General features: G+C 36.9%; 1 long non-coding RNA gene across 1 annotated transcript; it reads left to right on the forward strand.

The window, feature by feature from the left end:
- Positions 1–513: 513 nt before the first annotated feature.
- LOC146670297 (uncharacterized) lies at positions 514–26,837 on the forward strand. Its single transcript, XR_014911877.1, has 3 exons — positions 514–626; positions 25,509–25,689; positions 25,819–26,837. It is a non-coding gene; the product is annotated as an uncharacterized LOC146670297 (long non-coding RNA).
- The last annotated feature ends 611 nt before the right edge of the window (positions 26,838–27,448 follow it).

Raw genomic sequence — 27,448 nt, forward strand, 5'->3', positions numbered from 1 at the left:
ATATGATGTAAAAAATGTGGTTCTGGGACCAACAAGTACTGGGGAATTGCATAAAAGCTGCATCTTTAACAATGCTTATTGGACAGGCGAGACCAAAATTTCTAGCCATAATGCACAGTGCCACAAGTGAAAAACAAATACAAGAAATCTACACAAACAACTCGTATCAACTATGAAACATGATAGTGGAGTGTTGATGATTTGGGTTTGATTTGAATAGTCTTCACGGGTTAGATGCAACCACTTTATAACCCTGTGCCCTTAGGTGGTAGCGTGTAGGGTTAAAACTTGTGCATTCTGCATATGTTTTTATCCATTGCTGAATACAGTAAAATAATTATACTGTTAATGCCATGCTAGTGCTGATGCTTTTCTCCACCAACTTATTTACAACTTAAGTTGCTCCAATATTCAAAAACACTCACTACTGCAAGTCCTCCCTCTCTTTCTGCCAGTCTCCTTTATGTCTCTTTATCTTACCCAGCCCCCTCACTTGTTTTTCTTCCCTGATATCCCTCCTGTCTCACAAGAGTAAAATGAGTAGAACCGAGGTGAAGAGAAAGAGCAATGGCATAATAAAATCAAAGGACACTCATTACTGAAGGTCTCCTGAAGGGGTGAGATAGGTATGTGTTTTTTCTACAAGTTATCCATTTCACTCAGGGTGTGATGTATTATGCTAAATTACAGCAAACCAGTAGTGTTTGCTAATGTCCCACTTTGCCCAAGAGATTAGGCCTATTTATTTTGGCAGACTTTCAAAGGCAGTTTTGCCCTGTCACTGGTGAACAAATTTGTCACTAAAGAGTAATAATAATTATTGTATGTGGAGGACAGTATTTAAATATTTAGTTAGCCATTTGGACTACACAGAATAATTAAGGGCCCTTAATGTCACATAGGTTCATTATAATATCTTTTTATTTATTTGTATGTATGTGCAGCATTGTTGCAGACCCCTCATAACTCTCCTATGGATTGTTTATTCCTCTCCTGCTCAGCACAGCAAGGCACTTTACATTCTTATAATGATGTATGCTACATACATTTTACATTTACATTGGGTTAGTTATCATTCTGCCTACTGTTTGACAGCTACTGGTACTATTAAAGTATTTTTGTACTACTGTAAAGTTTGTTTAAACTATATTGTGTTATGTCTATTTTAACCCTCTCAGGCTCAAATTAAACTTTTTGTTGCTAATGCACAACCAAGTCCTGCAGTGGTACTTCTGAGTAAAAAAAAATCACAAAATATGTATGTGGGGTAATCAGGTTGTTAGTTTTGTTAGTAACTGTTGCAAATCTGCAACGCCTGCCTTGGGAGGGTTAAATACAAACACTGAGTCTGTTTTTTTGCACTTTATACTGTTAATGTTGCACTAAGGGTGTAACACTACGACAACCTGACTGCATGCTGCATCTCTGAATTTTGAATCTTCTGATATATGCCATAATGCTTGTTACAAAAGCATTATGAGATTACAAATGAGATGGTTTTAGTACTAAGCTTCTCACATACATATGCAAATAAACTGATATGATATACTTTTTCTGCTTATTTTTAAAGTAGATAAATAAATGAAACTAAATCTTTCAGAATAGCTTAAAGACAACCGTACAGTCCTGCACACACACACACACACACACACACAAACCCAACAGTACATAAATAATGATGCTTACTCCAAACAGATGACTTTAAATACAGCTTAACACAAAAGGAATGTTTTTGGGTCAGATGTCCCTTAGAGTGGTGGACGGAGGCTTCAGTGACACAATATCCCTCTAACGACATCACAGAATGGATACTAGAAACACACTTTACAGCTTAGAGCGGCCTTTTTAACTGCTTAGACTAAGCTCCTTTGTGGCATTCCAAAGGAACAGTATGGAGTAAAAAAGGAGGGGGAGATTACACCATCCTCTTTAGATGATAGCCAGACAATAGCCACACGCTTAAAAGATTAGATGGTCATAAGGTTTTTGACGCACTTTAAACAATGCTAAGTGGAGGATTTTCACTTTCTCTATCTCTCTTTGCCCCCTTTTCTCTCCTCAGTTTACTCTTTCTTTGTTTGCATATTTATCCACTTTGCAGTTTACTTTGTCTTTCTCTTAATACTCAGTTGATCCCATGCCTGGGTTTTAAAGTGAATTCCAGTGCAATGAGCTCAGCTAAAATTATTCAGGAGGTTGTGGTTGTAAATGTCACTGCATACCCTTATGGGGATTCTGCTGGTGTTTTTTTTTCTGGTTTTTTTGTTTGTTTTATTTTGTTTTTTTCAAATGACACACGAGACAATCCCTGCTATTGTTTACCCCACCCCCACCTACTCCCACATGTTGTGCTGAAAAGGCTTGAATACAAACTGTGCATAAGGAGATAAAGGTCAAGATTGAAGTGATGAGTCATCATGTTTTTAAGATACTTATTGTTGTTGACAGAGATGCCTCATGGCTCTTGTTTGTACATCATTTAAATGGAGATCATTGGACAGAATGAATGCAATCCAACTGTTTTTGCGTTGAGTGTCATTTATTAAATAATAAATATTACACACACAGTATTTAAACGGCAAGCTAACGGTACTGTGAAATTCAATATACTGGGCTTGGTCATATCTGCATTTCTTGACTGTGTCAGCATGGGATGTAATTATGAGTGAAAATTATGATACCTGTATAGTTAATATATGTTATTCACTGAGAGAGTAGAATCAAAACAAAATGAATTACCAACAGAATGCATCAACTTCTTCTAGTTTTCCGACTAGACATACTTTAAGGTTTTGTCCATCTCTACTTGTTGTAATGTCTGTGAAGGTTCTCAGTCATCCAGGTCATCGTAGTCTAAGGAGCTTGGAAAGAAAAAAACGTCTGGACTTTTTTAAGTTGCTTGAAGACGTTTCACCTCTCATCCGAGAAGCTTCTTCAGTTCTAGAGTCAAATGGTAGAGAGTCCCAGATTTAAGCCCTCTGGGAGTAACGCACCAAGAGGGACAATGGACCCCCTAATGAAGGTGTGAAGACAGGTGTAGGTCACAATCAGCCAAGATTTCGGGTGAGCTCAGACATCAACTAGGGAGGATCAGAAAGACAAACGCAAAAACATTGTCATCTCAATGTAGTGTATGCTGTACAGTATAGCAAGGAATGCCCAGACCTCTACATTGGAGAGACCATACAGCCACTTCATAAACGCATGGCATAACATAGAAGAGCCACCTCCACAGGACAAGACTCGGTGGTCCATCTGCATCTCAAGGACAAAGGTCACTCTTTCAAGGATGCCAATGTTCACATTTTGGACAGAGAGGACAGATGGTTTGAAAGAGGAGTGAAAGAAGCCATCGATGTCCACTGTGAATGACCATCTTTGAACAGAGGCGGTGGCTTACAACACCAAATGTCTGCCATCTATAATCCAGGACTGAGACCGCTTCCCAGACGTCTTAACGCCCACTCACATCCTGGGCCATCTGACCTCAGGAAATCACATGATAGGGTGGAGTTAGGTTTCACAATGAGCTCACCCGAAACCTTGGCTGATTGTGACCTACACCTGTGCTAAAAATGAAATCACTGAGCCTCATAAAAGCTGAATGGCATTTTATCCAAACATTCAAATTTTTTTCGACTAATTTGCTGTTTGCCGTAAAACCTCATTCTTTTCGTAGTTAAACCTCAAACATTTTCTGTTTTATTTATTCTGACAGTCATATACATTTCAAAAATGCTATTTGTTCCACTTAAGTCTTTACTGACTTTGAGGCTGTACATGTATAAATATTTACTTTGTTGTTGTCAGTAGACAATATGTTGATTGTGATTGGTTCTAGATTCTTCTCTTGTGGAAGGGATTATTGGGTTATCCGGTTGTTCAGTGATGACGCGACGAATCCTACTTCCGGGCCTAAAGTAGTCTGTGTTTAATATGGCTTTTGTGTTGTTAACATGTTTAATGTTGTGTATTTTCTTCTATTTGATCTCAAAAAGCTCCTAAAACAGTCAGTGATCACTGTTGACCTCCCTCGGCTTTTATTACCGCTAATCATTTATTTAAGCTCAGTTTTTAAAACCTTAGGATGTAGCTACAGCCCATCCCATGCAGCAGTATATGAATGACTAACCTCGTATTGTGGATGGATTATCTCAGTTGTTCTCCTGGCTGAAGTTTGGTCCTTTTACAGCAGGGGTGTCAAACTCAAATACACAGTGGGCCAAAATTCAAAACTGGAACAAAGTCGCGGGCTAACGTTAATATTTATTGAAATATATTTATTCCTCCAGATATAAGAATGAATCTTTTCTTATGGACTCAAACACGTCTTGCTGAAAAACTGAATATGGAACAAGCAAAGCTTAATACTAAACAATATATATATTAGCTGTATAATACCAGTAGGCCAGCTCTGATAGTAATCTTGTATGGCTTCGCGGGCCAAATGTAAGTAGGCTGCAGGCCAAATTTGGCCTGTGGGCCAGAGTTTGACACCTATGTTTTACAGCATCCTGCCATGCGATTACATTTGTTCCTGACCACCGAGAACACTCAAGTTAACTTTTATCGAGTGGAAAAAAAGTTACCTTGTTTATATTATGCTAACATAGCTGTGTCGCTAGCAGTCACGTAGCACATCATTATATACCAGCTAGCCAAACTTCAGTAACCCTACAAACGTCACTGCTGTTTAGTTTCCTGTCTTCATTTATGTTGGAAGTGATAACAGAGCTGTACGTTTTAATTTGTTTCCAAAACCCCGCAGTCAGGACATGCTATATTGTATTTAGATAGAAGCTAGCTAGCTAACTTCCTGCTAACTTCTAACTCTGTTAAATGTCATAAATTCCGTTTTCATGGATGCCTGGATGTTAAACTCAATTGTTACACCTGGTAGAGCAGAACGCTGATTATTTTATTAAAGATGAAAGACTTTAGACAGTTTTTCAACTCTCAGTAATGCCATAGTTATCGTTTGATATATGGACCTGCAGCGGAGTTTAGGTCCAGACACAGCTAGTGACGTCAGACTGAACAATCGGATTGTAACAGATACATTATAACAATTAACATTCTAACATTTTAACAACTGACAATTAATCTCACTTCTTTATCTGTGAAGTGTAATGTTAACCTCACATATGTTTACAAACACAGGATATTTGCTAATGTGTTCACACATTTGACATACTGCAGAAAATTATTTTTCTGTATTGCATTAATCAAACAAGATAAGTAGAAATGTGGAAATGTAGTTAGGTGGAGCAACAATTGATGGAATGAAGGAGAGATTAACGGAATACTGTAATTTAAGGGTAAGAAGTGAAATGTAAAATAGTTTGATATAAACCAAAAAAGTAAATGATACATAAGGCTGTCGAAATGGAAGGACAAGATGAGGTAAATTACACATCAGTAATTAATCATTACTGATGTGTAATATTGACATAATAGATGGTAAAAAATTCTGAAAATAGCAGTTTTAGAAATAAAATTATGGAATCTAAATACACGCAGATAAAAGTCATTTGCCTTCATGAAAGTCTCGTTTAATACAAACAGTTGTCCAAAATGCCTTTAGCGTTGTTAGCGCTTTCTTGTCACAAATACTTTTACTTCAAATATCTTTTTATTTCTTAATTTGTTTCTGGGTTTTTTGTGCTTTTGTCTACTTTCTGTTGTTTGCCCCAGAATTACTTTTTTCAGTACGTTAAATACATATTTTAGTTAAAATATTTTTTTCAGATTGCTGACAAATAATTTCACTAAAGAATTTTAGTAGAACTTGGACTTGGGTGTAGAATATTTTATTCTTTTTTTCTTTTTTTATTGTTTTTATGTTAAAAACTTACACTAGGACACAAGCTTGAAATTATTACATTTGATTATATAGTACATTTGAGGTTTGCCAGGTGGTGCTGCATCTCACAATTCCCTCTGTAAATGCAGCAGGTCTCATTCTGATTTCTCGAGATCTGATCAATGGCAATAATGCTGACATACTCTGTAAGACAAAGAAATGAAGGATCTGATGATAAATGTGAAGAAATGTGTTTCAGTAGCTGATAAGCCAGGTGGGGATCGCAGAGAATGAATACAATTTGTGAGAAATGAGAAATTAGGAAGGAAAGAGAAGAAAAGAAGTAATAACAAATCTGTAATGTCAAACAGCTGGTGGATGCTTGGTTCAAACACTGGGAACATTCATGTATAAGATGCACTCTGCATTCTCATACATGCACACAAAGAATAAACTGTATACATACTGCATATTGTAAAGAATACTGAAGAATTATTTAAAAGATAAACCAATAATTTAAAGAAAATAGAAACTACAAACATACACACCCGCACAAAATGCGCTGTATGGATGCATATACACATTCCTACTAATGCACATACACACTCACTTGCCAGTGCATCCCTGCAGACTTCCTCTTCTCCTCTTCAGTTGAGTTGACAGCCTTTAGATAAATCACTCTTTAGAGCAGCGTGCGAGCGAGTTGGCTGTTCTACCAATTATTTTAATGAGAACATAAGCTCGCCCAATTCATCTGAGCTCTGTTCAAAGTACCCCCCTCAGGGAAGACAAAATCCTGCTGCTTAAAGAGTTTTGTTGGCTCTTTTGTTTTGCCTCCGAAAATCAGTTATGAAAAAAAAACGGTTTTGTTTACATGTCTGATTTACTGGGATGAAATTTGTGGTGTTGCTGCTTAAAGAAAAAGACATTCTGCATACGCGAGCTGCTGCCAAGCAGCTTGTTGGGTATATTAAGGAGCTATCATGAACACTGTTATAGATGTTACGTAAAGATTCATGACTGAAATTTACTGTAAAATTTTAGGAAGCCTGGAATTTAAAAAGAAGACCAACAGTGTGTACAAATGTTCGACACACAAATCAGCGTTTGAATAATATTTTCATACCTAATTTTATTTGTACTACTTTAAAACTGAATCTCAGACGATCCAAGTTGAATACTATGACTACTATTACTACTACTATGACTAATACTACTACTAATAAATTATTATTAGGTTAAAGCTAAAGTCTTTAACCCTTTTTATTTAAGCATATTGCTGACCTTATCTGAACTGATATTGTCTTGTCTTATTTTTATCATTCATGCTAAAAGGGCTTCCATGCTTGCTGGATTTTGTCACTGCTTTTTTCTCTGTCTTCTTTCACATGAACTTTGATATCCTAACTTCTCCAAACATTTTTAAGGTTACCAAAGTAGCTGGGAACACAATATTTAGGAAACCAGTAGTTTAGGCTCTAGCATTGCTTTCTCTACTTAACCTTGAGGTAAAAGTTTCTCTTTTTTTAGAGAAATGGGGATATTGTATGCAAAACACAAGCTTGTGTAGTCTGATTCAATAACATGTAAGCTGCAGTAAAAACAAAATTGGCTAGTGTGCACGTGTCATTAATCTGACTTGTGATTTTATTTGCAAACTGTTTTTTGTGCAGGGTTAGATAGTTAGTTAGTTAGTTAAATACTAGATTTCTCAGTTATCTGTCACTAGCTGTGGCTGCACTCAATGCTAATGCTCGAATCAAAGCTAGACAGATCATATCTGGTGACACAGCTTAGAAGATGAAAATATGGTTGCATGCATGCTCTATTATATGTAAAACAGAGACATAACTTCACAGTTGGAGCAGTGCTGCCCAGAAATCAATGCAAGAAAATAAAGCTACTTATGCTAGCACTGCTTACATTGCCCTCTTGTGATTCGTTAATAGTATAAAAGTACATAAACGTTTATGACTGAAATTTAATTAATAATAAGGGGTAAGAAGCAGATACTGGATGTGTGTTTAAATAAACCTTATTTTTTTATTTTTACATTTTGTAAAATTTTACATTTGTTACTGATGGACAGTGTTAAAAAAGAAATAATAATAATGGATTGGATTTATATAGCGCTTTTCAAGGCACCCAAAGCGCTTTACAATGCCACTATTCATTCACACACTGGTGGAGGCAAGCTACAGTTGTAGCCACTGACAGAAGCGAGGCTGCCATATCACGCCATCGGCCCCTCTGGCCATCACCAGTAGGCAGGAGGGTAGAGTGTCTTGCCCAAGGACACAACGACCAGGACAGAGAGCCCGGGGATCGAACCAGTGACCTTCCGGTTACAGATGCGCTTTCCAACCCCCTGAGCCACGGTCGCCCCGCTATCCCCGAAAATATCGGCCCCGAAATATCTATTTAATTTCAAGGTAACATGGCCCAGTTCTAACGCTGACATTATAATATGAAATAAGCTTTTTATTTTGAGGTTATTAAAAATGAAATATTATTTGGTATGCCAAAAACTTGGCACTATTAAAGGAATACACCAATAAGCAACTTATTACCATTTTATTTAAGTTTTTTTTGTTTTTGTTTTTTTTTACATTTCAACATAATATATTTGAAATTCTTCCTTTTTAGTCAAAAGATCCTACATAATTGATTTTTACAAGCACTGACAACCCTAAAAAATCACCCTCACATGGGAATAGAGACAGACACAAAAAGTCCTGCCTGTCTCCAAGTATCTTGAGGAGAAGCAAAGATCAAACCAAAGCAGAAGCAGAAGGGGGAAAGGCTTACTCTAAAACAGAGAAATAATGGATTCCTTGAATACCTCCTGCTTTCTGCTCCTCCCAGAAAGGAAATGAAGCAACATGAAAAGAGGAAAAACAGAAGGGCCACAAAAGAAAGCATGGAAGCAATGATAGTGATACTTACAAAGGAACTCATGCAGGAAAGATGAGATATGAAAAAAGACAGAAAAGAGCTGCCAAACAAACAAGATGAGAAAATTGAGAATGTTAGAAAAGAAAAGGAGCCTACCTTGAGAGAAGTAAAGACAAAGAAAGGGTGGAATAAAGTTTAGAAGGAGTTTTCTGTCCTGCTACTCATGAAGAGAGAATCAAGAACAGGGAAACTAGTATCACATGGTTCACTATAAATTCAAGATATTTTAAAGAATTTTAAGTCTTTGACCTGTACAGGAAGAGCAACAAAGGGAAGACATAGAGGACCAAGAGAGCAAATCTCCTAACTCCTCTCATTATCTTTTCTCTGTTTATCTCCTTCCTTATGTCCCTTTTAGCTCTATCTTTTGTTCTTTTCACATCTCCCAACCTGTATAAATGTGTCTGCACCCTTGCCTCATCCTCATCTTCTCCCTAGTTTGTCTTTTTCTATTCTTCCCTTCTATTTTTCTTTGTTCCCTTCTTTCTTCATCTTCACCCTTTTGATCTCTTTTGTTATCCTTTGTTGTCATCCTTTGCCTCCCTCTTCTCTCCTCATTTCCTTTTCACCCTTTTGCTATGACACTAACCTTCTTTATCATGTTCCCTTTTCATCTGCTTCTTTCCTTCCTCTTTCCCTCACACTCCTCCTCATTTGTCTCCTCTTTTTACTTCAGTCTTTCTTGTCTACCTCTTCTCTATTTATCCCCACCTTGCTTCACATTCTCTTTAGCTTTTATAATCTGGACTCTTACAATGACAGTATGCAGATTCCCAAGGCCTTGCAGGCTTCATGCTGAATTAGCCAGCTAACTACACACAAAGAAGCATGTATAAATTAATGAACACATGGACACACACACACACACATACACACTCGTGCACTCAGATGTGTTGCCAGCTAACTAGGGAAATGCATCTGCTGCTAACGAGGAGCAAAGCGCTGACAACACCTTGTAGCTTAATGAAGTCTGCTAATCGTAAATGAAGGCTGGAAATACTCATGCGCAGGTTTGGTTTTATTATGAATTCTTTTGATTAGTGATTGTAATTGAAGGATCATGGTGGGTAACGCTCAGTTAGTGTGATGGAGTGAGTGAGACAGAAAGAGAGGCAGAAGAGAATATATATATATATATATTAGGGGTGCAACGATACACAAAATTCACGGTTCGGTTCGATACTTTGGTGTCACGGTTCGATATTTTTTCGATACAAAAAAATGTTCATGCCTTTTTAATTTGTCATTTATTAAAATTATAAATATATATTTTAACTCAAAAGTACAGTTTTTAAATTTAACCCTACACTGTAATCCCTAACAGTTGTTCTAGCTCATAACTAATAAGCTCATAACACTCAAATGTCGTTTTGTAGTTGAGCAAACTATAAAGTATTGAGCTCTGTTGGCTTTTATGCAGCTTTAATTGAATAGGGCTCAATATTTTTTAGCTAAATTTTTTGGAACGCTCAAAAAGTTTAAGAAGCATATATTAGTGACGTTCTGGTGGGTGGAGTCTTGTCGCTCCCTCAGGAAAGCTTAGTCAGCCATCTTGAATTTACCTTGATACGGGGAAGTTTTGGCCAGCCCGTGTGGATTAAGAGTCCCCAACTTCAACCCACCACGACCACCACCTTATTTTTTTTCATCAACTGCCCTAAATTTGGTAAGTCTAACGTGTTTTTGTTTTGTTTAAATTTAATTTCGATAAACATTCTTTTTTATTTTTTACTGGAAATATATTCGTACTTTGTGCACAGTGAATGTTTGTTATAAATGAATTCGAATCCAAGTAATTGTAATTTTAGAAGTTTTCTAATGTGACAAATACGTAATGTTATTTCAAATTAGAATGATGTAACGTTTTGGCGGTTTTCCGTGGGGGACAACATTTCCCATAATGCATTGTATTCTTGCCCGGGAAGTTGACGGTGGCAGTTCTAGCTCCATGCATTTGAACTTTCTACTAAAACTTTCCACTGGTTGTCGTATTCGCCGGTAATGTACGTGCGTATTGTGAGTATACTTATTTCAATAAGTGTCCGTGTTACACAGTCAGTAGTTTACGCTGTTGAGCTGTGTGTGTGTGCTAGCATGAAGCGAACAATAATAAACAACATGAGTGTGTTATCATGATGGTAATTAGACACGTTTGTATTTTTTCGTAGTCTCAAATGTGTGGTTGTGAGATAATCTCGAAATCCTTTTAACAGTTTAGAGTGGTATTCCACTAAGCGAGCTCTACAAGTCAAGGCTTGCGGAAAAATGCATCGCCTGATTCAGCCTAACATTATACACTGGTCGAACTCGGTGCTACGAACGAAGTTCAGCTAAATTGTTCGCGCTAATTCGACAAGGCTCAACCAGCCAGACTGAGGCGCCTCCTTGACACCTTTAAGCCAGACCCTATCGATCTTTGCTAGATAAATTGAAATGAAATGAAAATAAAGAGCCGCGTTCTGCTCCCAGGCTAAGAAAGAATCATTGATGCAGACTGTGCGGATCACAAATACTCCCTAACCTGTAAGGCTGGGGTGTCCAAACTTTTTTCACTGAGGGCTACTTACTAGAAATTAGGTAAATAACCTTAACTTTAGTGTATTAAAGTGTATTAAAGATCACAAAATCACTTAAAAGTGGTCGAATATGTTATATTGTTGAATATAATTAAAGACAAAACTGCTTTCATCACAGCTTTCCATAAATGGATCTTTATTGATTCATTCAGAAAAAGCTTTGGTAGCTTATTTTCAGAACAGCAGCCTCAGATTTCTTCTTAGACAGAAGATTTACAGCACAGAGAAAAAACAATAAAAGGGAAAATAGGACGGGTAAATTTCAAGTTTGTTATTTAAGTTATTAAGCTTAGCAACACACCTATCAACATTAGTTTGAAACGGTTAACATTAACAGACTGAACTGGACTTAATAACAGGAGTGCATATAATCTTAGTAAATTATTGTAGTGAGTATCAGCTGCGCTGGGTATGTAAATCGGGCCATCCAGCTGCGGTGCTGATTCGACGTCACTCGTGCCAAAAATCCGGACAAATGTCACTTGATCAAGGAGCAGATCTGCATCAGATGAGATCAGCTGACTACTTGTGTGTGTGTGCTGTGCAAAAAATGTTTTTGAACATTAATAAGTCGTCTTTGTGCACATATTGTTTACAGATATCAGACTGCAAAGAGCGCTACAGAGAGTCAACATTTCACCAGTTGTCAGTGGGTGAGTTTTATAATTTGTGTCCCAATTTAAATAAAAAATAAATACAAAGAAACTAGAGAATTTTGCCTTGAATTATTCAAAATTTTTAGATTTTTTTTGGGTTACCCTTCTAGATTGACAGGTTTAGCCCGTTACACAAAAAGTTTGGACACCCCTGATCTATAACAATGACAATCAGAACATGGCTATCCAACACTTTGTTTTTACTCTGCATTTGTGTAAATACTATTCTAATAGATATTGTGTGTTCATCTAGGAACAGCATGATGTAAATACAAGACGGGCCCTCGTCCTTCGTGCACTTCCTGTGTACCTGCGTGAAGATGCCTCCACGTTATTCAGGACTTGTGATGTAAGTGTACTGGCCTCAGCATCAACCATATGACATCGCTCAGAACTCAAGGAGAACCAGGGTGTATATCAGGAAGGATGTTCAACACAGTCCTCATCTGACTTGTTTTCTCCCATATATCAACTATTGTTGAATAAGATTGCAAGAAGATTGTTACGCATAAACCAGAAAACATGAAAATAGTTGAAAGATTATTATACAAAAAAAATCTGCAGATAAAAACTATCTCCCTTTTTAAAATTCAAGTGTTCTATTTTTTTGGAGGTGCCATGTTGTGGTCAGAGAAATGTTTGGTAAATAACAAAAACAAATATCTTGGCATATATTTATTATTGAAAACATTTATTTACACATATGTTTTGAAACCAAACCCAAATTAAGATTATTGTAATGCATCATGATGTATCGCAATATCAAATTAAATCGTTGACATTATAATCCTAAAAGAAACGTGCGACTTATGAAGATTCACACCTCTAATCAATAGCATGATTTGTGTCCTTGTGGGGCTGAACTCATTCTTGTATTATTTTTGTTTTGCAGTCAGCAGATGGTCCAGACCTCACTGACACTCCTGTGGCTCTGCTGACAGTTGTCACGGATGACACTACTGATTCGGCCCTCTTCAGTCCCGAAAGCATCTGCATTGTCGTTGAGGATGAAATACTTGTGAATGGTCCCACAAATCTGGCTGAGTCATTTCTCCTGCTCTTTGAGTACATCTATGCATTAGACCTACAATACCCAAAGAAACTTGAGCTTACATTCACATTTATCCAGAAGGTTGTGATGTGCTTTGAGGACAACAAACCACTGAAAGGGCGTCTACTGATGCTGAAGAATGATTTGTTCAATGAGTGAATCACTCAGAATGGACTACTTGTTAAGCTGAGTATTGAGGAAGCTTTTTTGTTTGTTTTTTTCCTAATCATTTGCCTCTTCTACCTCACATTTAAGATGAATGACTGTTCAGTTCACTATTCATGTTTAATGTTCTGTTGCCTAATACGTAAATGCACTGCCTTGATGTTTGTTCCCTATAAGTACAGCAGTGGAAACCAGTACTGTTTTTTTTATGTATTTTTAAAAAAGAAAGTGAGCTGCAGCTGTCAAGGTACAGTAAGTGTTAAATGCATCAATGTTCTAATAGCTGCAATTGCTGTTAATACTGAAAATGTTATTGAATTTTAGAATTGAGATGGAGACCCTTGGAGTCTTTTTCTCTTGTTTTATTTATGAAGCACTTTTTTATGAGTGAGCTCTGTTGTTTGTGCCTTTTTAAAAGCACATTGTGTTTAATAAAAAGTTGTTAAATTGTTAGTGTTGTTACTTTCATGTTTTCTAACACTTTTAGCTGATTATAATTTACTGGGTAAACAGTTTAGAATTATTTGTAAGTGTATTTCCCACAGTATTTTAAAAAATATTGAAGATTTTAAGTGTTATTTCCCAAATTATAAGTTAGAAAATATGAAAAAGTTTGAGTTTATTTCCCACATCGTATGAGTTGCAATATGTAAAATATTTTGAGTGTATTTCCCACCTTAATTAAGTTGAAAAAATTGAACATTTTGAGTTTATTACTCCCTAATTATAAGTTGAGGAATATCAACATTTATGAGTTAACATTGAGGTAATTTAAGGCAACTGCAACTATAATTTTTATTTTAGTTAAACTTAAAACTTTTAAAAACATCACTAAAAAATTGTTGTGTAATCTGTTACACAACAATTTTTGAGTTCTGTGAACTTATTAGGTTTTACAGTGTAACCCTTGTGCGTGTTTTTTATTTTGACAGCGAATGCGCACCTGCGGACCACTTATGTGCAGCCCTGGTTATATAGCTCATCATATTGCAGCCACAGAAATTCTTTTGTCCATGAAACCATAAAGCTGCACTTTCTTTTTACCTTATAGTCTGATTTGTCATAACTTCTCTGTTTTGTGGTAAGCTTTTCTTTGGCTGTCACTTCTTCACCCTGACCTGTCTTATTTGGCTCAGCAGAACTAAAATATATATCCTGCTGCTTTTACACACGCACTCACATAAGCTCAGCGATTCTCTGCGCGATCAACCTCTCACATGTTTAAGCTTGCTGCGGGAGATTTCACTTGTCATGTTTGCATAGTAAGCTAACGATTGATAAGACAATGTCAGAGGAATTGGTGCACAAATTATCATCACTCACAGATCAGTGCTGTCGCTCTCTATACACAGTTCGCACGATTGCAAAGTGAAAGCAAAAAAAACAAGCGCAAATTCAAACGCGATTTCAATATGTCACATATTGACAGTGGCTCACCGATACCAATGACATAATTACCCAGCTACATTTCTGAAAGAATGCAAAAGCATTGACATATATTTTTCCTTCCTACAATAGCCCGACGGGCAGGGAAGAGATAGATTTTGGTAGCCCGACTGGAAAAATCGCTAGCCCCAGGACGTCGGGCTAGCGATATTGCAAGCCCTGTATCTGATTGAGGAATCACTCATCTTTGGAAAAGAGAGTTTATTACAGAGAAATGTCTCTTTCCAAAATAAAAGCTATACTATCCGCTTCTTCTGGGCTATATTCTCAGCAGCATAAGGAGAATCATGTGCTAACAGCTGTCTAAATGACTCGGCTAAAGTTAGTAGCATGCTTGTTGTTTTTGTCTTTGCACTAGGATGATGTCGGCGTAAATGTGCAGTCATATTCGTTGTGTTCCCACTAGTGCTTTCAGGTTAATCTTGTTGAAATGACCTTAACACCACAACGCGGCAAATCTCCGTTAACGAGTTACCGCCGATCGCCCCGTGCATGGGGCTAGACGGCCAACACGTTAACGAGCTAACTGCGCTAACACACTAGCTCCCACCCATGTAATTGAGCATTGCATGGCACATCCAACATACTGTTTTACTTTAGTCCATGACTCGCTTACCTTCAGGGTCATACGTCACATGAAAACCAAAATAATTCCAAACGCCAGATCTGAATGAGGGTGGGGGAGGTTCAATTTGCCATGTTGCAAGGAGAGCTTAGCTTCTGTCTTGCTAGCTTGCCCTGCGCTCTTCCTTCTGACTATGCTGTCTGTGTTGAGCGCTCAGTGGATCTGCGCTCGACAGTGCAGCCTAGGCGGAGTAGTCGAACGCAGATTCACTGAGCGCTCAACACAGACAGCATCGTCAGAAGGAAAGTTGATAAAATAAATTACAAATGTTGTATTGTTCGATACATATGCGTACCGAACCGAAAGCACTGTATCGAACGGTTCAATATCGATACGAATATCGTTGCACCCCTAATATATATATATATATATATTAGGGGTGCAACGATACACAAAATTCACGGTTCGGTTCGATACTTTGGTGACACGGTTCAATATTTTTTCGATACAAAAAAAGTTTATGCTTTTTTAATTTGTCATTTATTAAAATAATAAATATATATTTTAACTCAAAAGTACAGTTTTTATATTTAATGTTGCTGAAACAACAAAGTAATAAAAAAATAAGTCTATCTGATCGAGAAATCACTCATCTTTGGAAAGGAGAGTTTATTACAGAGAAATGGCTCTTTCCAAAATATGCGTGGGGCTGGACGGCGTCAACACGTTAACGAGCAAACTGCGCTAACGCAGTAGTTCCCACCCATGTAATTGAGCATTGCGTGGCACATCCGACATACTGTTTTACTTTTGTCCATGACGCGCTTACCTTCAGGGTCATACTTCACATGAAGACCAAAATAGTTCCAAAGGCCAGATCTGAATGAGGGTGGGGGAGGTTCAATTTGCCATGTTGCAACGAGCTTAGCTTCTGTCTTGCTAGCTTGCGCTGCCCTTAGTGGATCTGCGCTCGACAGTGCAGCCTAGGCGGAGTAGTCGAACGCAGATCCACTGAGCTCTCAACACAGACAGCATCGTCAGAAGAAAAGTTGTTAAAGTAAATTAAAAATTTTGTATTGTTTGATACATATGCGTACCAAACCGAAAGCACTGTATCGAACGGTTCAATATCGATACGAGTATCGTTGCACCCCTAATATATACATATATATAAACATATATATCGGTGAACCCTTGCAAATTGTAGCCTCAGTTTTCCTTTTCCTAGAGAGAATCCAGTGTGGTCTTCTGCATTCAGATGTGCATTCTTTATACCTTGGTTGATTTTTTTTAAAAACATTTTTTATTACTATCAGTGGCAGTTGTTACATTACATTGCTTTTCAGGAATCTGTTTCTATTGAAATTCTATCAGAACATCTGAACATTTTTCTTTGTATACACAGGTGTGTGTGTGTGTGTGTGTGTGTGTGTGTGTGTGTCCACATGTTTGAGAAAGAGAGAGATGCTATATAGGTGGTTTAAAACAACTATCTCTTTACTGCAGCTGGATAGAACACAGATTGGACCAGACCTATAAATACTCTCTCTGAGACAGGCGTGCACACACACACACCATAAATACACTTTGTCGCTGAGCTTAAGCTCAGTCTGCTCTGCCAAACGTGATTAAACAGGAAATAAATCACAGCAACACACACACACACACACACACACACACACACACACACACACACACACACACACACACACACACACACACACACACACTTTATAGTGCATGCATGTAAATATACAGACTTGTGTACCTGAAAGCATACACACAAATAGAAAATGATCACAGGAGCCAGACCTTCACAGGCTGTTAGATATTTAGTGGAAATAATTTAAACATTGGCAGTTGAAGTTGACATATGAACTTATAGATCAAACTTATTTTTAAGTAAATATCAGTGGTATTTAGAAAGCATGTGCATCAATAATTCAGTAACTGAAAATTGACATAATGATAGTAAATTGATATCAATGTGGCAAAAATGCTGTAATGATATATGAGTGAGATAGCAATGTTTATAGAATTAATTTTCATTTATGCCAAAAGTTTAACAAACAAGTCCAAAATCCACAGTTTTTTAGGTAAACTAACAGCAGCACTAATTGTTTCCTCACTATTTTGAATCCTAATGCACACAAAACTGTGTAATAGGGATGCATGTTACCATCAGTTATGCTAGAATAGTACACATTTAATGCAATTTTAAGGTAGTAAGAAGGATTTATTTATTTAGACTAATGCATTGGAAAATATGAGATGTGTAGAACAGGAGATGAGTGCTAAAAGAATGAGTACTGAAAGGACACTGGAGTTGTATTTTCATTGAGTAAATATGAGATAAAATGAATAGACATTGTGAGACATTGTGAGAGAAAAATGTGCCGTGATATAGTATTGAAAAAGTTTCTCAGTCATAAATAACAATGTATTTAGAGATAATTTTAATCACTTCCAGTTTGTTTCCATGGGTGACCTTTTTAACTTTCCAACTTACGAGAAATAAACAATGGGACTGAACTTAGATGACTCAGTTGTGGTTTGGGGTGTATGTTCTCTTAAATCAACACATTGTTTACTGGTGGGACTGTCTTAGCCTCATTAGCTGCTGCCTGGCTGATTAGCATTAGGCTCCAGGGTACAAGGAAACAGCAATTACTGATCATTATCACTATTTATTTAAATAATGAAACTACAAGGGCTTTGTATTGGCAAACAAAAGGTCAGAAATTAGCAGAGAAGTGGCTGTATGTTTTGCTCTCTTTCTCCTGGGTGAGCACTGTTATATGTTTCCACTGAATCAAATATTTTATTGGTTATCCTCACAGTAAGAAATTGCTGTTGGAGATGTAATTTAATGAGAAGGCAAGAGAGATGGAATGTAATTTATAATAAAATCAATATTAATAATATTAATATTAATTATTATTAATAATTATCATAGTGATCTTTATTTGTACATGTGTACACATTTTTTCTTTCTGCTCCTGCTATTCCAGCTGGCATGAAAACAGTATAATTTGATATGTTAAATTCAGTTTTATTTATATATTACCAATTCGCAACAACAGTCACCTTACCACTCTCCTTAGCAAGAACCTAGGCAGTGATGGAAATGAAGAACTTTCTTTTGGCAAGAGACCTCTGACATAATCAGGCTCAAACTACTGTGTCCAGTTGGAGAATGAGGAGAAGAGAAGATAAAAACAGCAAACATGGAGAGATGAAGGACAAAATGCAAACTATGCAAGACAGAAAACAAAAATACTGACATATAGCGGTATATGAACAGACAGGGGTAAAAAAGAAGTGCTCAGTGCATCATGTGAAGTCCCTCAGCAGTCTTCTTATCTAGCCTGAACTATAAGCTTTATAAAAAAAAAGGGAAAATTTTAGGCCTCATTTTAAAAGAGGGTGTCTGTTTCTCTGAACCCACACTGGGAAATGGTTCTACAGGAAAGAAGCCTGATAGCTGAAGGCCATAAGGAGGCTCGCGTTCTACACTCTAGGAACAACAAGTAAGCCTGGCAACTGAGACTGAAGTGCTCTATTGAGATAATACAGTTAGTTCCACTGACAAATTTGGACAGTTACACCTTTTTTTGTGGTAATTCTGCCTCTGTATATCAGTGGTGTATTTGAAATCAAACAAGATGCTATTGAAGTGCTGTTTCAGCTTTAATTTAAGGGGGTTAACAAAAGTACTGCATTGACAGTTTTGGAATTTCAGACATTTTTAGATATGATACCTCATCTTCAGAGATTCAAAAGTAATTGTATAAAGTAACCATTCTAAATATGAGGGCAATTTTTAATACAATGAAAAGGGTTTTAGTGAAAATCATTTGTCTGATGTCTTCATTCTCTATTGGGTTGAGACCAAAAAAATATAATAAAGAATATCCTATTTTCCCTTTTTTTTTGAGAAAGTCATGGGTTGCTTCAGCACAATAGGGCATTTTCCCTTAAGGTGTATTGTGAATTACAGCAGGTGATATGGTATCCTTTGGATAATCAGCTGTTCCTTTCCTGCTCTATACTTTTCTGTTCTCTTCATTCTGATAAAAGTTAATCTTAGTTCATATGTCTATTTTGTTTCTAAAACTGGGAAGACTTCTCACTGCCAAAGTCCACAGTCAAAAGACGCCATAGGGGTTGTACTGAACAAAAAGAAGGCCAGATTAAACAATTATATATGTATCTCTTTAAGAGTGATTTGAGTAGGTCAGATGTTATAAAGGTGCTTTTCTTAAAAAGGGAATGAATTCTGTAGTCAACCACCTTGGTGTTGCTGAAGTAACCTATGCGCTTATCCTATGTAAGAATGGGACAGATTGTTAACTTCATGACTAAAGTTCCTGTTATTTCTTGCTCTTTTCTTTTGGATTAGATGAAAGGTTTTCAGCTTTCAGACTGAAAGAAAATGTAAAATATTATTACTTCTATAGTTAAATATATCTACTATATTATCAAAATGTATTTGCTATAAATTGAAAATGACAAGTGGTGGAGGAATTTTTCAAACCATTACTTTAGGAAAAGAAGCAATAAAATACCATGAAATCATCTCATTAGACATAAAGCTGTACAGGAATGATTGTTCTGCAGAAAAAATATTGTCCATCAGTGTCAAACGGATTGTTGTTACTGCTGCACATGTTTAAGACTGAGCCCATTTTAAATACTTTATATTTTTTAATGTCAAGCATCATATTCGCATAGCATCACTATAAACCCTATGTTTGCATTTGCTGAGGACCACATACAGTATCTCTTATCTCATGTCCTCTTGTTTCTAATATGAAAGCTAACATTTTAATCTATGTGTAGTTTTAGATTTGACAGGGCAAGAACTGCTTGCTTTGCTTGTCCTAATGGAAAGCCACTATTGTATATGCAATCCAGCACTGCAAGGACTGCACAGATCTGTATGTAATGGACAAAAAAGAACAATTTCACTGGTACAAGGTCTTAAGAGAGTCAGCTCCTCAGGTCAAGAATCAACTATACAGTTACATCTAAAGGACAAGAGACACTCCTTTGTGTGCATCAATATGATCCGATTTTGGACAGAGATGGCACTATAATGTTAAACAGTGTTGGCCATCTTTAAAACAGGAGAGATGGCCTAATAACGTACCACCTAATATACATGCAAAATAAATTCTTGGCATTTATCCTGTATTACTACTATTATATCTTAATTCCTTGACAGAATAGGTGCACCAGATGTGTTCTTTTGCATATTGGATTATCACAAAAGTACTCTAACAAGTAACTTTTTACAGTAAACTTTATGTTGAGAACGAGACTACTGTCACTGTATTATGTATTATCTCTTTATTGGAAAAATATACTCAGACTCCCAGAAAAGGATAATGACTATATATGATATATGTTTTGATAGTAAACGCTATAAGAAAACAGTGGTTGGGGAATTCATCCTCAGAAAAACAAAGTGAGCTCTAGACAAAATAATTGTAAAAAATAAATAAATAAATATAACAAACTAAATACACACATAAAACCCACTATTAGGAGCAGTAATTTCCATTAAAAAAATAAAACATACTAACTGTCAATTTGTCAGAATTAGTCCTGTAAACACATTAAACACATGCCAAATCCTCAGCTTAACTCATTTAGAATGGAGACATTTCTCTAATATTTTTCAGAGATGAAGCTTCATTTTTGTTTGCATGTGTCACTGGCTGGTGCTTTAGTATACGATTGCTTCTGCTGGTGGTGTTGGGGAATCACAGTGTTTCAGTGTGATAAGGGAACAGCAGCAGCTGAATACTGAAAACAGAATGATTGAAAATGGTGGTAATTACTGTCTTGTCTTTGGCTTGAAAAGATATGTTATTTGTCACACACATTTTTCTTTATGTTATGTGTTAGTGTGAGAGCATCAGTGTAAAGCCACAAGGTATGTTTGTCTCCATGTGTTCATGTAGATGAGTTCATCTGATGAGAATGAGTTTGCATACAGTATATGTGTATTTTTGATGTGTGTTTAAAGCATATATGTACTGTGCACTCACATGAGATGGAAATTCAGTGTTTGACGTGCGGATCTTTCTGTTTCTGTTTCATCTCAGACACAAACACTAATCTCTTTTATAATTTAAACCCAGATCATACACTTAGATATGTCAAGCAACTTGTTGCTGTTGTGTACCAGTATTTAAATTAAGTTCTGAATTTTGGTCTGTGCAGATATGAACCTAGGTCTACATTCAAATATTCTGTTCTTGGGAAGCAGAAGACAATATATAGTCCTTACTCAAACTTCGTGCGGTAGCAGTCAGCATTAGTTTTCTTTCATCGTGTGATTTCAATTTTTATGTTTGAATTCATTAATGACTTCAATTCCTGTTCATGGTGACAGGAATGATGAACACACATCAACAAACAAGAGGAGAATTACCTAAAACCAGAATTGTTTGTAGCCATTAGGGAGAGGAACAATACTAAAAACAATTTTTATACAGAAAACACTTTTGTTAAATTAAAGGAACAATAAACTGATGAGAAATATTTAGAATTCCATTTCATGACGACATTCATTATAAATATTAACAATTTCAGTTAAATATCTGTGTTCATATACAGACATACTAAGGGTTACAACAAAGGTAGTATGGTCGATAGTTAAGCATAGAGTCCTGGAAGCTGACCTGGAAGAGAAGAAGAAAAATATCTGTGACTTAGAGCAAAGCATAAGAAAAGACACAATGGACAGAGAAAGACTGAAAAATTGAATCACGGACAGATTAATATAAACAGAATAAATTAAAAAGATGCCAACTGCTTTTAGCATCGTATGGTCATGGTTTGGGAGTACTTTGGTGGGAGATCTAGACAAAAGAGACTTTTAAAAAAAGGAATGTTATAGCTCCTTTTGTCAATGGCACCCCAGAGGTACTAAGTCAAGTGTAAGAACCATTAGTGTATTTGTTCCACTGGAACCTGTTTTTGTTCCTATTTGGTTTGTTGTATTGCCATCCAATATTGTACTGTCCATTTTGTGGAAAAATACAGTTTTTCATTTCCGTTACAAAAAAGTCTGCTTTTTATACATGTTTAATCTTTCTCATCATATATTAGCATGCTTTTAACTATGGTAAAATCAAATGTAGTGTGTGCTGTATAACTGGTCACCTACTCATAGCCCAAACTTTCCATATCCTGATCTTTCATAGTTATAAAATTGAAATTAAAATCTTTTACTGAAGGTTAAAAAGAAAATCTGCAAAAGCAAATGTTTTAGATAATTAAAGATAGCAATTTTTGTGACTATTAACATAATTCTGTCAGCAGTTTTTTGTCCACTAATTAACACAGTATTTTAAATGGTCATTGAAATCCCAATTATTTTTCAATTACCTATTGAATTTGAAAACCTCTGACCTCAGCTATTACTGGCCTAACATGGTTTGCACACAGGTGACATTGTTTAACTACTTACATGTCCCTGAAAACAACTGGCTCAGATGTACCTTAATTCTGCCTTCATTCTTTAAAATATCTTTATAAATAAACCTAAAAAAATATTTTTTTTCTTTCTGTTCTTTGGGGGAAAGAAAAAGAGAAAAAAATCCAATAGATTGGCACGATTTAAGCCCATCTAGTATGAACAAAATACGTTCATTAATAAAATCATTTAGTTACAATTACATGGACTTTATTAAATTATGTATGTAATCTAAGTATATATGTCCATTTGTTTCAAAAATATATGTATGTTTCAAAAATGCAGAAGTTAGCTTGTTTGGGTGCAAGTTCATATTATATCGAGGTTTTACAGTTACTGATAAATTTTTAGAATGTATTTATTTATTTATTGAGGAATGTTGATAAAAACTCCCTTTCTCCAGCGATTATAGCTTCTGATAATTATCCATCTGCCAAAGGCCATACCTCATTTTGATCATACAGCTACTGTTTCACTTAATTATTTTTGTATATTGATCACTGCAGTGTTTTGCCTTCCCAACACTGAGTGCCAGGAAAAACCATACATTGTTTAAGCAATCAAGCAAATTACATGTTGTGTTATTCAAAACAAACAAACAAACAAAGTCATTAGAAAATAAAAACGTTAGAAGCTTCATCATTAAGTAAGATGTCTAAAGTGCAATGGTGGACTATTTGGCTTAGTTAAATAATATCAGATAAGGCCTTTGCGCATACTGAGAGCAAATGTCACATGCTAAGTGTTGTCATGGAAAAATAACAATACACAGTCTTTATTTTGTGAGATGACAATAACTATATTTAAATGCACAAAAGACAGTCCAGATCAAAAGTTGAAGACCCCTTGAAAAATGGCAAAAAAAAACCCTATTTTGCATGGTTGGATCTTAGCAAGGTTTCAAGTAGAGCCTTAGCATACAACAAGAAGAAATGTGAGTGAGACAAAACATTTCTTTGAGCATGCAATTTATTGAAAACAATGCTTACATTGAAACAGGCTGCTTTATAGCTGATCAAAAGTTTAGGACCAAACCTCCAAAAAAAACCCCAAAAAACCCGTAAACCCCACCAAAACAGAAAACTTTTTCACCGTTATTGTTGATCACTTCAAAAATTCTTTGCATCATGCTTGAAGCAAGCATTTCCATGAGATGGGTAGGAACATTTCCCACTGGTGAAGACAACCAAAAAAAGGGCATCTACTGTCTGGAACCGTTGTCCATTTTTTTAAACTTCCCTTGTTATCCATCACAAAAGGCTCTCTAATCCCCGAACACTTCCACGACATGCATTTTTAATTTCTCTTTGATATTTGGGCATATTGGGACCTGATGAATGTAAAAACAAAGAATTGCCAGATTTATTTTTTTTTACCTATTTTTTGTTTCTAAGAAAAATGAGAGCCACATATGAGGATATTCGTTTAAAATTTCAATAGAACAGTAGCAATATAATGTCCTCGTACGTGGATATCAGGCCCTTGTAGAGCAAAATTGAGTATTTTGATCTAAATAACCCAAAATGTGATGTCCACATATATGGACGCCAGGTCCTAGGAGGTTAAGTCTGACCTCATTAGCTGTGCCTGGGCCCAAACTCCGCTGCAAGTCACACGATCACTGCGGCATCACTGAGAGTTAAAAACTGTCTAAATCCTTTCATCTGTAATAAAATGATCAGCGTTGCTGCTCTACCAGGTGTAACAATTAAGTTTAACATGCAGGCATCCACGAAAACCGAATTTATGAAATTTAAGTTAGCTCGCTAGTTTCCATCTAAATATTATATACCATGTTCTGACTGAGGGATTTCCGAAACAAATTAAGACGTACAGCTCTGCTATCATTTCTGACATAAATGAAGACAGGAAAGTAAACAGCAGTGACATTTGTAGAGTTACTGAAGTTGGGCTGGCTGGTATATAATGATGTGCTACTTGATGTTAGCATAATATAAACAGTGAAGCTGGAGGATGAATGCTAACTTTTTTCCACTCATTAAAAGTTAACGTGAGGGTTCCCGAAGGTTTGGGAGAAATGCAATCACATGGCAGGCTGCTGTAAAAGGACCAAACCTCAGTTGGGAGAACAACTGAGATAATCCATCCACAATATGAGGTTAGTTATTAATATACTGCTGCATGGGCTGAGCTGTAGTTACATTGTAAGGTTTTAAAAACTGAGTTATTATGTCCATGCCTATTCATTTATTGAGTACATGTGGTTTCTTTTTTTATTTTACATTTTCCAGTTTTTCTCTAACTAGTTTATTTATTTCAATTATTCAACTTATTTGTTTGCAACCAGGGTAAAACTGTCATTTATTAAAATGTGTTGACATATTAAAGACACTGACATCAATGTTAAAATGTAAAATAATAATGAGTAAAGTATTTTAAAAAATTGAATTTCTTTAAAGGTAGTAAAGTTTAAAAAGTAGGAAGTTTAAAAAGCATTTGTCACGGCCCAGCAGCACGAGGGAACAGGGATGGACACAGGTGCAGAAACCAACCCGGAAGCGAGGTGACAGAGAACAAATGATTTATTTCCGCCCACAGGTAAACAAAGGTAAAAAACAAAGCGACGCCACCACACTAGTGGCGCGTAGGATTCGTCGGTGAATAATGAGGGCGACCTAGACACCTCTAGGAGACGGCTGAACAGCGGGGGCAGCGGGTAGGTAGAAACAGGACTAGGTAGGGACCGGGGGCACTGGAATAAGAGGAGATCACGATCAGAGGGATCCAGCAGACAACCAACAATCCTCCACAGTTGAATTGAATTGCCTTACTTGGTTTCAGATGGAGGGGACAGGTGGAGCGGAAAGCCCGGAAGCGGTCGAGGCGTGGGGAGGCAGGCAGGTGAGCGGTGGGCCGGCAGGCCACGTTGTGTAAGCAGCAGGCGGACCAGGTCCAGGAGGACGGGAGCGAGGGGAACGAGATCTCCACTCCGGGTGCTATCTCTGAGGACAAGAAAAAACAGGTGAGTCATCACACGGCGTCAGGACAAGGTTTATGATGCTCCACTGAACTAACATGGGGATAGCAGATACTCAGGCGATGAATGGTTGAGAGCGCAGGTCTGATATACCGCTGGCACGATTGCTCACAGGTGGTCAGCCAGGGAGGGGCAACCGGACTCCGCCTAAAGGAGGAGGAGCCGCTGTCTGAGACCTGCAGGTGCCCAACCAGACCATGACAGCATTTGCATTCATTTTTACAAGTATCCTGTTTTATTGTGAAGAGCTTTTTAAGAGGAAGTGAATGTGGTCGTGATCGTTAGCCTTCTGTGAGAGAAGTTCTTGGAAAAGCAAAGAGGTTTGTGAAAGTGTGTATGTTTGAACTGGACTATCTCAGCCGGAGATGCATACAAAAGTGTAAATAAAGCTACAGAAAAATTATCTATTGGCTTATAGAAAACATGTCATCCATTCTCTGGAAACATGTGACTACAGAGCATATAAAAGCAATTGTACCATATTCTGACAAATCTATAAGTGTGAATGTAAATCATTCAATGGGAAAACAATTGAAACACCCTGGTTAGCAGGGAGCATTAACACCTAGATAAAATCTCATTGTGGTCTGGGATGTTTTTCTTGGTCTGAACATGGAGTCTTAGTTCTAGTGGAGGAAAGGGGAATCTTAAAGTGCAATGGGATACTTCTAATAATCACATCTCTCTTACACACCACTGATATCATATTATTCTTTGTGATCTTTTATTCAATTATGTCTTTTGCTAAGCTTAAGTAGTGGTAGTTGATTAAATGACATTTATTAAAATATTAAATACCTGAGTCAGAACATTACACGCAGGTTAACTTAATAATCTGGGAAACCTTGTAGCTGCCTAACCTTTTCTTTTAATTTTCTAACTCTGTTGATTTGACACATTGGAGTGTGCCAAAAAGGGGGAAGTTGAGTTTTAACATAAAACAAGGATTATTTGAACATTTTATAATTTCATTTGTGTCTTGAATACCTTAGGTGTGGTAAAGCTTAAGCTAATAGTGGCCCGAGAAGTTTCCGGACTTTTTTAGAGAATCAGTGAGAAGCATAAATCATTATTTCCACGTTTAAGCATCAATCATTGAAATGAACTGGATAGCGTTTAGAAGATTCGTTAATTTATTTGCCTTTTGTTAAAAAGAGTGGTTATAATGTGCTTATAATGAGTTGGCACTCGGCCTTTTGAAGGTCAGAAGCTTCGTTCGGCGTGACTGTCCGGACTGATAAAGTGTAGGAAACGCCTTGAGTGCAGAGGGCTAAATGCAAACATGCTTACACACACATAGGATATGATTAGAATAGGTCCCTGAAACATTTTGAATGTTTTAAACCAATTCTGAATCACTAGAAGGTCAGTAGATAACAACATTAGATTATTAGGGTTAGGAAGAGAGGTGTTTTGGTTTTTTGTCTCTCACAGAGAAAAGGAACAGACACCAGACGAGGTCACAGATATGCGAGGATCCTTGGCAGCAGAGATAGATACGGTGACTGCCGAGACACTAACTGGGTCCAAGGGTGATGGCGTTTGGGCTCCGGGTAGTCACCTCGAAAGGATGGATCCCATAAACGCAGCAATGACCATGAAGGGGTTGGCGGAAATCCGGGAACACCAGACCAACGAGGTTCGAGAGGCTCTTGGGCAAAAGGGGGACGCGATCCTGGTCTTTTCTGGAGGACACACAGGAACCGAGGATGCACAGATCGTTGTTTGAAACCGGGGCAGAATA

Source organism: Rhamphochromis longiceps, linkage group LG5 (genome assembly GCF_057381845.1).
Source record: "Rhamphochromis longiceps isolate RC_006_pf linkage group LG5, R_longiceps_female_GT1.1, whole genome shotgun sequence".
NCBI classification, from domain to species: domain Eukaryota; kingdom Metazoa; phylum Chordata; class Actinopteri; order Cichliformes; family Cichlidae; genus Rhamphochromis; species Rhamphochromis longiceps.